The 10,846-nt window shown below is 42.9% G+C and overlaps 1 pseudogene; it reads left to right on the top strand.

Moving 5' to 3' along the window:
- Window positions 1-9,446: 9,446 nt before the first annotated feature.
- LOC132658928 (zinc finger protein 280A-like) lies at window positions 9,447-10,352 on the top strand (annotated as a pseudogene).
- The last annotated feature ends 494 nt before the right edge of the window (window positions 10,353-10,846 follow it).

Below are 10,846 nucleotides of genomic sequence, written 5' to 3'. Positions count from 1 at the left end.
CACACCATGGCCACAGGCCCCAAGGAGCTTCCTCCTTGACCACAGCAATGGACCTAGACTGGAGTTGGCCTTGGGGTTGTCCATGGAAGAAAAGTTGGGAACAAGCCATGTCTGTCTTTCTTTTTTGTTTCTTCTGTTGGCCAGCCAATGCAGCTTGCAGTATCCTAGTCCCCCAACTAAGGATAGAATCCATTCCCTCAGCAGTGAAAATGCAGAGCCCTAACTACTCCATGACTACCAGAGAGTTCCCAGTATGTCATTTCTTGAGTCTGGTAGATGGCCCAGAAGTCTGATGTTGGGTGCTGAGAGGCAGCCTTCTATGGGTCAGGCTTTGATGAAGTCACAAAACATTCCTCCCTCCCTGAACTCTGGGAGCCCTGTGACCATGGCTTTTATCACAGAAACTTCTGGAGGTAGAAAGAACTGAAGGACAACGTTCTCCACTCATATTTCTTTCCTGGCTACAATGCCTTCCAATAAATTTATGTGCTCTCAACCCATCTACAGAAAGCATGCTATCCTCCTTCCTGGAAATCTTCACTGCAGAAGATGTTGAAGTCCTGTCCTTTTCTTCTTCCCAATGTAACGTCTGAAGGCATTTCTGTACATCTTGTGATAAGCTTCAGTGTATTCTGCTGGACAGCTGTGTTTTTTTTGTTTGTTTGTTTTTGTTTGTTTGTTTGTTTGTTTGCTTTGGTTAAAAGACATACTCCCCTTCACATTCAGGATGGTTTGAGCACAGGCTTCACTCTGTTCTCAAGTTTCTGTCCCTCACAGTCTAGGAGAGAAGTAAAATAAGTTGGGGACGGAAAGAGAGTTGGGTGGGGACCTTTAGCAGCAGTGGTCTGAAAGAAGTGATCCACAGGAGCAGGCTGCACCCTGGAAAATCTGGGTGGGTGGGCATTTGTCAATGGATGGGAGTCACCTGGGAGCTGAGTCATCACCCTACCCATCCTTGAGTGAGCCCTCTCTAAGGACTCCTGACCTACAGAAGGTGTTAAAGTACTAAAGTGGCCACCAGAAATACCACAGACTTAAACAACAGGAAATTGTTTTCTCCCAGTTCTGGACGCTAGAAGTTCAGGATCAAGTTGTTGACAGTGTGGTGTCTCTGGAGTTCTCTTTCCTTGATGTGCAGACATTCTCCTGGTATAATGTACCTTATTTCCAATCATACTTGATGTCTTGTGTGTCCTAATTTTCTCTCTCTCTCTCTCTCTCTCTCTCTCTTTTTTTTCTGGCTGTGCTTCTTCTCTTCTGGGTCTTAGTGTCCAGAAAAGGGATTGAAATTGGGCCCTTGAAACTGAAAGCTCTGAGTCCTAGTCATTGGCCTTTCAGGGAATTCCCCTCTCTCTTTTTATATGGAGAACCATCATATTGAACTGGGGCCCACCCTAGTGACCTCGTTTTAACTTAATCACTTCATTAAAGGTATTATCTCCAAATATGGTTACATTCCAACGTGTTGGGTTTTAGAACTTCTACAGATAATTTTAAAAATGATTAAGTTATTTGCACCAGGTCTTAGTTGTGGCACCTGGGGTCTACAGTCTTCCTGGCAGTACATGGGATCTAGTTCCCTGCCTAGGGACCGAAGCCTCCCCTGCACTGGGAGTGCAAAGTCTTAGCCAATGGGCCATTGTGAAACTCCCCTCAACATATGGGTTTTGAAGGACACATTGAAGCCCAAAACAGGGTTGATGATAGGGTGATTTGCCTGGCTACACATTTGCACCCTACATGCTCCTTAGAAATATCTGAGACCTTTATTAATGTTGACTCCCTGGTCCCATTCCTGCAGTTGCTGATTCTGTGAGTATGGAGTAAGATCCACAGAATCAACCAGAACATCAGTACTTTTCATAAGCTCTCTAGTACTCACTGTTTAATATGGACACCTTAAGCAGCCTGGGCAACACCTGGAGCTTGTGAGAAACTCAGACCCTCATGTCCCACCCACAACTTTTGGATAAGAATGTGTTTTTGAACAAGACACGTAAGCAATTCCTTAGATTCACTGAGGTTTAAGAAGCAGAGCCCAGGAAATTTGAAATTGTGGCCCAAACTGAGAAGTTTGGATCCAGATCTCTGGTCTTTGCTTATACACTAAATTCCTTCAGTAAGAAGGACATCCAGAAGCACCAAGAGAGGGTGTGGGAGTCCTAGAATCTCTGAAGGGTGGTGGGGAGGATAAATTACCCATAACCTGCTCCTCCCAATGCAGGTGCTCAGTGTGTCACATGATGAAAAAATGAATCATTGACCCTCAACCCTCAGGGTCTCCTGAAGGAATGTATTCTTGGCTATTTAAAACAAGTTATTGTTGTTTGGGCTCCCCTGTAGCTTAGCTGGTAAAGAATCTGCTTGCAATGTGAGAGACCTGGGTTTGATCCCTGGGTTGGGAAGATCCCCTGAAGAAGGGAAAGGCTACCCAATCCAGTATTCTAGCCTGGAAGATTCCATGGACAGTATAGTCCAAGGGGTCTGGAAGGGTCAGACACAACTGAGCAACCTTCACTGTTGTGGTTTAGTTGCCAAGTTGTTTCTGACTCTTTTGTGACCCCATAGTCTGTAGCCTGCCAGGCTCCTCTGCCCATGGGATTTCCCAGTCAAGAATATTGGAGTGGTTTGCCATTTCTTCCTCCTGGGGATCTTTCTGATGCAGAGATTGAACCCAGGTCTCCTGTATTAACAGGTGGATTCTTTCCAGCTAAGCCACCAGAGATCAATCTTTCCCAAAGTATTAGAGGATTTTACACCCTGGGATTCACTTCACTTCAGAATCAAGTGAGGCAAACACTGAACTTTCAGATTCCCAGGCTCCGTCCTCTGGGAATTTGAGTTTCTTAGGTGTGATATGCAGCCTTGGAATCTCTATGTTTAACAATGTCCCAGGTGATTCTGAGATTTGAGCAATCATTAGAAGCATATCAAAATGAAAGTGTCATCCAGTTGTGTTCCATTCTTTGTAAATCCATGGATAGTAGCTCCCCAGACTCCTCTGTCCATGGAATTCTCCAGGCAAGAAAACTGGAGTGGATAGCCATTCCCTTCTCCAGGAGATCTTCCTGACTCAGGGATCAAACCTCGGTCTCCTGTACTGAAGGCAGATATTTTAGTCTCTGACCCAACAGCGAAGACTAGAAGCAAAAATAAGTAGTCAAATTTTCCTTCCTTTCCCCTAAGTTTTTGCAAATATTTTAAAATTGACATCCAAAAGGTTTGTGTCATCAGCATAAACACTGCAAAGGATGTAGATTTGGCATACAATAAAATTAAACCTCTTAATTAAATCAAACTAGGAATCAAACAAATTGTTAGTGCTCAATGCTTTCACTCTGGTGATCTGGGTTCAAGCCCTGGTCAGGAAACTAAGATACTGCAGGAAGTCTCATGGTGGGCCCATAAATAAATAAAACTGTTAATAACATGCTTTCAAATATATCCATAAGAATGTAAATAGCATAGAGTTTTTAAAAATATTTATTTTTATTTACTTATTTGGCTGCCTCAGGTCTTAGTTGCGGCATGCAGGATCTTTCATCAGTTCTACTGCCCTCCAGCATGTGGGACCTTAGCTCCCCAACCATGGACCAAACCCTGCATTGGACCTGCATGGGCAAAACCCCATGGACATTCCCTGCATTGGAAGGCAGATTCTCAACCACTGGACCATCATGGAAGTCCTTAGCCTTGGGTTTTGATACTCAGCTTTGGAGAAGGACGACGCAACCCATGCCAGTACTTTTGCCTGGATAATTCCATGGATAGAGGAGCCTGGCTGGCTACAGTCCATGGGGTCGAAAAGAGTCAGACAGGACTGAGCAACTAGGCACAGCACTCACCATCAACCATCGTAAGACTGTAAAACCAGCTGTTTCTAATGGTCAGGGCTTGTTTTTTTTTTTTCCCCTGCTTCATTGAGATATAATGGACATGTATTGTATAAATTTAAGGTAATCTTATGTTGATTTGATAAGAAAGGTATTTTTGATGTTATATCTGGTTACAGCAGTTGAGATCATGTTTATTAGTAAACTTCATTTTTGTTCTAATTCAGTGACTGTTACCTTATAAGGAATGGAAATACACATATTTCTTCTCTGAAACCTTCCATACCCCTAAGAATCTGTGTGCAGTGGGCTGTAAAGGCAGTGGGAGGGAAGGCTTGAGATATAATCTAGGTGGTACAAAGAAGGAGAAGAGAGAAGGGGAAGTGAGGGAGGAAGGGAGAAGGAGGAGGATCAGGGTGTGACCTGATACCCCTGAGGTAGATTAAGAAACATGAGCTCCTGCTTAGAAAAAGCTCCTGGAATTCAGCATGAAGATCCACACTGAGGACCCCAGGAATCCAGTGGGTGCTGAGTCTTTAGGTGCAGGTCACTTGGGAGTAAGCTTGTTTCCTGGCCCCCTCATCCTGCCCCCCTTCCCCCCAAACCTCCCCACTTTCTCCCGGAAGAGAATAGGGGTTTTCTCTTTGCAGCTGGAGGATTTTTTGGCATTGATAGAAGACCCCTCCCTTTCTAGGTTCTGGAAATCAGCCCAAGTTGGAATAGCTATGTGGACCACCTTCCTCTGCCCTTAAGCTATTGAACCCCAAATAACTAAAGATGCAAATAAATTGGAGATAAGGTGGTGGGCCTATCAATACCAGAGAGGGAAGGTGGGTCTCTCAACACACTGAGAACTGGAAAACAGCCCTTGGGCGGGGCCCTGGAGCCCTACCCACATTCTTTCCTCTCTCTAGCAATTCAGGAGAAATATTCTAGCAACTAAAATCTTTCCAGTTGAGAGATCCTATGGGGAAAAAACTGGTTCAGAAACCCGATTGGAGCCCAGTTTGGATCCTATGGATTGGATTAGAATGGACTTTAAAAAGTTTGGAATCTCCTGATTCAGCCTCACTGGGATTTTGGAAAGCCAGGTAGGAGTTCAAAGGACACAGGACACAGGAAGCGATGCTGGTATTTCAAAAGAAATCTCTCTGGGACACGGAGACAGACACTCCAGCTTCACCTTCCACTGAGGCTCAGAGTGGGAAATGTTTAGCTATACTGAGTCAACAGGAGCTGGTGAACCATGGGGTTTGGAATTCTTCATTTTGTTCTCCATCGCCATGAGTCTGTAAAATTTCTCTGTAGTTGTCTAGAGAGTAACCAGGCATTAACAGCCATGCAGTCTCTACCATTAGCAGTGTGAAACAGCCTTGGACAGCGACAAATGATCACAGCTGTATTCCAATAAAATTTTGTGACACTGAAATTTAGATATCATATAATTTTCACGTCACAAAATATTTGTTTCCTGCCAAACTAAAAGAAGTGTAAAAATATTAAATGTACTTTAAAAGTTAAAAAAAAAAAATCATTCTTAGCTTGCTGGTTGGGAGAAAAAAAAATAAATAGGAGGCAAGCCAATTTGTCAACCCCTGTCTAAACCATTTGCCTATATAATGCAGCTAGTATCCCAAACCATTTGCCTATATAATGCAGCTAGCATCCCATTAGTGACTTGTGACATGAATTTAGTAGGCTCGATTCTGCTTATGAAAAACAGAAATTTTCATTAAATCTAAGATGACATCAGCCATAAGGTACAATAATTTATTATTATATTTTTGGCCACACCCTATGGCATGTGGGCTCATAGGTCCCTAACCAGGGGTCAAATCCATGCCCCCCTGGAGTGGAAGTGAGGAGTCTTATGTACTGGATCTCCAGGAAGTCCCACAGCATTATTTTTAATACCACTATAAAATATATATTTATATATATTTGTATGCGTGTGTGCTCAGTTGCTTCAGTCATGTTTGACTCTCTGCAACCCTATGGAATATAGCCCACCAGGCTCCACTGTCCATAGGATTCTTCAGGCAGGAATACTGGAGTGGCTTGCCATGCCCTCCTCCAGGGGGTCTTCATGACCCAGAGATGGAACCTGCATCTCTTATGTCTTCTGCATTGGCAGGAAGGTCCTTTACCGCTAGGGCCACAGTTTATGCACAGCTAAACAAACTATGATATGCTACTGATGAAATGTGATCTGGTATCAGAAATGGTCAAATGTAAACTTTAGAATGTCCCTTAAGGTCAATGAAATGTATTAATGTCATGGAAGCTATCAACAAATGTATTATAAGGAGAGAAATTATGTTCAGTTCAGTTCAGTTCAGTTTAGTTGCTCAGTTATGTCCGACTCTTTGCGACCCCATGAATCGCAGCATGCCCGGTCTTCCCTGTCCATCACCAACTCCCAGAGTTCACTCAGACTCACATCCATTGAGTCAGTGACACCATCCAGCCATCTCATCCTCTGCCGTCCCCTTCTCCTCCTGCCCCCAATCCCTCCCAGCATCAGAGTCTTTTTCAATGAGTCAGATCTTCACATGAGGTGGCCAAAGTACTGGAGTTTCAGCTTTAGCATCATTCCTTCCAAGAAATCCCAGGGCTGATCTCTTTCAGAAACTGTGTTACAAACCTTTTATTTCAATGAGTACCACCGCCCCTATCAGCATCCAGCTACATACTGGCTGACTTTCTCCCTTGCATGTTAGTTTTAAATCATTAAGATTTGGATTTCATGACATGCTTGGAGAAATAGATTCTCAGCCTTTTGGCTAAGATCAAGTGGAAATACTTGCGGAGCCAGGAATTAACGGGTCGAGCGTGTGGTACAGATAAATGATTGCATTAATAACACTTACTGTTTATTTTTGCAGCAGATATGTAACACGGACAGATGCCACATATTATAGAAACAAAAATACAGCAACCCAATAGCTCTGGAGGTGAATATGGCATGTGAGTTGGGGGAGGCTATGATTTCTGACATCTTGGTTAGGGAAGCCTGGCAGAGAAACTGTGGACTGAGGCACGTTTGGAACTGGGTGGTGATACTTGAGATGGCATCCAAGGCAGGGGGAATGGCAGAAGTCCTGAGAAGACTCCGTCCTCTCTCCTTGGTACCCTTGGGAGATTAAGTTGGGAACCCTTCATCCACAGATACCAAAATCCATGGATGCTCAAGTCCCTTATATAAAATGGTGTAATCTTTGCATGTAACTAAAGGGGATGCTCCTGCATACTTAAAATAATCTTCACATTCCTTACAATACCTAATACAATGTTAATGTTATGTAAATAGTTTCAATACAGTGTAAATGCAATATATTTATATATGGTTGCCAGTATGAGGCAGGTTCAAGTTTTGCTATTGGATTTTATATATATATATATATATATATATATATATATATATATATATATATATAACAAAAATTAAATAAATATATAAATAAATAAATATATAAATAAAAATATATTATATATAATTCATATATATATTTACAATTATATATATATATATATATATATATATTTTTGGATCCATGTATAGAGTCTGGTGCCTTCTGGACTCACAGACTGGAGGGAGTGAGGGGTACCCCCTAGGGACAGCTGGAGGCTTTTTTGGACATTTTATGTTGTTCAGCATTTCTGATTGAGATTGGAGATCTATAAGCAAAATGGTGCCCAGGAGCTCTCCTTTAGAGATTAACAGGAGCAGTGGGGTCACCATGGGGAAACAAGGCAAAAGTGGGGGCTGGAGAAGTAAATTTAAAACTGTTGTGTCATTTAAACGAATTTGAGATGTTTCCTTATGCATAAAATAAGGGTGTGAATAGTTATCTCAATGTTCCATATGATGATTAAATCAGGTACTAATTTTGTCTTTTGAAAGAAATAGAATCATCACCACTCATCTGCAGAGAATAAGTTCCAAGTCCCCCAGCGGACATCTCTAGCCTCATATATTATCAAACCCTATATACACAACGATTTTTCTATACAAACATACCTGTGATGCAGTTTATCTTGCAAAAGCACAGTAAGAGATTGGCAACTAACTAATAATAACAGGAAAGTGAAAGTGAAGGCTCTCAGTCATGTTCGACTGTTTGCAACCCCATGGACTGCAGTTTACCACCCTCCTCTGTCCATAGGATTTCCCAGGGAAGAATTCTGAAGTGGGTTCCCATTTCCTTCTCCCGAGGATCTTTCTGACCCAGGGATCAAACCTGGATCTCCCAAATTACAGGCAGACACTTTTTCATCTGAGCCACCAGGGAAGGTGTAAGAATAACAGAACAGTTATAACAATATACTTTCATAAAGTTTTGTGAATGTAGTCTCTTAAGTAAAAAAATATATATATTACTCTATTAATTTAGTGGGCTTTTTTCCCACCCAAACTAGGCACTTACTATGCTCTGTGGCCATAACTTTTGCATTTTGAGGTTTGACAGCTGAACTAACCCAGATTTATTTTCTCTTCTTCACATTAACCTTAGATCTTAGCAACCTCAGTATACAATTATTTCTCTTTTTATATCAAATTGAGAACTATCATCTTTTCACTTTAAGGTAGCACTTAATGGATTCCCTCTGACATATCTAAATGGCCAACAACACTCCACTTATGCTTTGGGACCACTATTGAATAAAATAAGGGTGACTTGATCACAAGCCCTGTGACATCTCAACAGTCATTGTGGTAACCGAGTGACAAATGGGTGGGATGTGTAGGACTAAGGAACAAATTACATCTGGGCAGGAGGATGCAGGATGGTGTGAGATTCCAGTCACACTGCTCAAAATTACATGCAATTTAGAACTTGTGAGTTATTTATTTCTGGACTCTTCCATTTAATATTTTCAGTGAACAACTGAAGGTTAACTGAAACCACAGAGAGTGACACCTGAGATCAGAGGGGATGACCTTGTCCTGCGGTTGCCTTTAGGTAGAAAAAGCACTAGAAGAAGGGGTCACTTGAAGCCAAAAGTACTATAAAATGGCCCATCTCTTCCCATGTGAGGAAGCACAAGCACCATCACAAGCCAAGTAAAAGACCAGCGGGTCCAAATCCAGAGATGAGGATGATGACTATGCCGAGGTCATCTTTGTTGGAGTGGAGCACGTCAGTGAGGATGCTGAAGCCCTCTTTGTCAGAGTGGGTTCACGTTCAAAGCCAGTTATTTCTAACGTTTTAAACAGAGTGACCAGGGACTCATCTTCCAGAGCAAAGAAGGGCCATGTGAGTCCAGATCCCTCCTGCAGGTAGCAACCTAAAAATCTCAGGAACCCAGCATCAGAGCCACTGATCATCTCACCAACTTTTCAGTCCGAATGTGAAGGAAGAGACAGTCATGTTATGTTTGAGCCTTCGTCTAAACCTGATTATAGACGAGCTCTCTGCCAGCTCTGCTTCACAATTCAGAATTGCTCTCTCTGTGGCCTCATTGTCTATTTGGAGGTGTTCTCTCATTAGGAGGCAGGGATGAAAGTCATCTTAATTCAAAGCAATGTCCCACTTCAGATGTAAATGTTAACAGTGGTATCCCGAAAGACCTAAACTCAGCAATGGAATCCCAGGGGGACCAGCCTGCACCATGGCCCCTCCAGGATTCTGTCCTACAAAGAACACAATTATGACCTTGAAAGACCTCCCGACCTCACCGGGCCATGTTCAAGGTGGGGCCTCATTTTCACAGACTCATGCAAATGACCGGGCCTGCTTCAGTCTTATGGATCCAGACAGAACATGTAGTTTGGAAGGGCTGGAGAAAACAGACTTTTGGACTCCAGCATGTCAGAGCAAGACTGTTGATCCCATGAAAAGATATCTGATCATGTTACTTGATGACTTTTACTATGGGCAGCATATAAGAAATGGGCAGCCAGAAGAGGAGACTCGCATAGCCTTTAAATGCCTCAGTTGCTTGAGAGCTCTGAAAAATGTCAAGGTTATGATCCACGTGAGGAACCATCTGAAGCTTGAGAAGCAGAAGGGTGACAGCTGGGAATGCACTCTACCTGCCAGCACTGCCATCGCTTGTTTCCCACCCCCTTCCAGCTGCAGTGTCACATTGAAAGTGTCCACAGTTCCCAGGAGCCCTCCACGGTCTCTAAGATTTATGAATTGTCCATCAAAACAGATCAGGTTCTCTTACAGCACATGAAGGACAGTCACGAACCTGGTGAAATGCCCTATGTGTGCTGTATTTTCAATTACAGATCTTCTGCATGTGGCAACGTAGAGGCACATTTTAGAATGTGGCATGCAAACGTGAACAATTTGCTTTGTCTGTTTTGCCTCAAAATTCTCAAACTGGTGACATCCTTCATAAATCACTCTTGGAGGCACTGGAACAGGAGGGTCTTTACATGTACCAAGCACTGGCTACAGTTTCTGAAGCTGAAGGAAAAGAGAGAGCACAAAACCAAGTATCATCATTCATTCAAAAAGCCAGAGCAATTGTTCAGGATTGCCTCCTGAAACAGAGGTCATGATCTGAACTTTAGTTCAGCTGGGACTGAGAGAGACAGCATCCATCATCGTGAGGAACTCCCAAGTGCCACCCAGAAAAACTACAAAGATGATTGACTACCAACACAAAGCATTGCCGATGTGTCTCAGCAAGGGATTTGAGTAATAATTATGTTCTACCCAGCTCCAGAAATTCACAAAAGCCCTATTAATGTTCAGCCAGCTTTACATAAAGACCCGACCTAGCTTTTGTTGTTCAGTTGCTCAGTCATTTCGGACCCCCTGTGACCATATGAACTTCAGCACGCCAGACTTCCCTGTCAATCACTATCACCTAAAGCTTGCTCAAACTCATTCCATCGGGTTGCTGATGCCATCCAACCATCTCATCCTCTGTCACCACTTCTCCTGTCTTCAACATTTCCCCAGCATCAAGTTGTTGTTGTTGTTGTTTTCCCCCAATGGGTTGACTCTTCCCATCAGGAGGCCAAAATATTAGAGCTTCAGCATCAGTTCTTCCAC

This window comes from Ovis aries, chromosome Y (genome assembly GCF_016772045.2).
Source record: "Ovis aries strain OAR_USU_Benz2616 breed Rambouillet chromosome Y, ARS-UI_Ramb_v3.0, whole genome shotgun sequence".
Classification (NCBI taxonomy): Eukaryota; Metazoa; Chordata; class Mammalia; order Artiodactyla; family Bovidae; genus Ovis; species Ovis aries.
The sequence above is the reverse complement of the archived record's forward strand: the minus strand, read 5'-3'. Positions and strand labels throughout refer to the sequence as shown.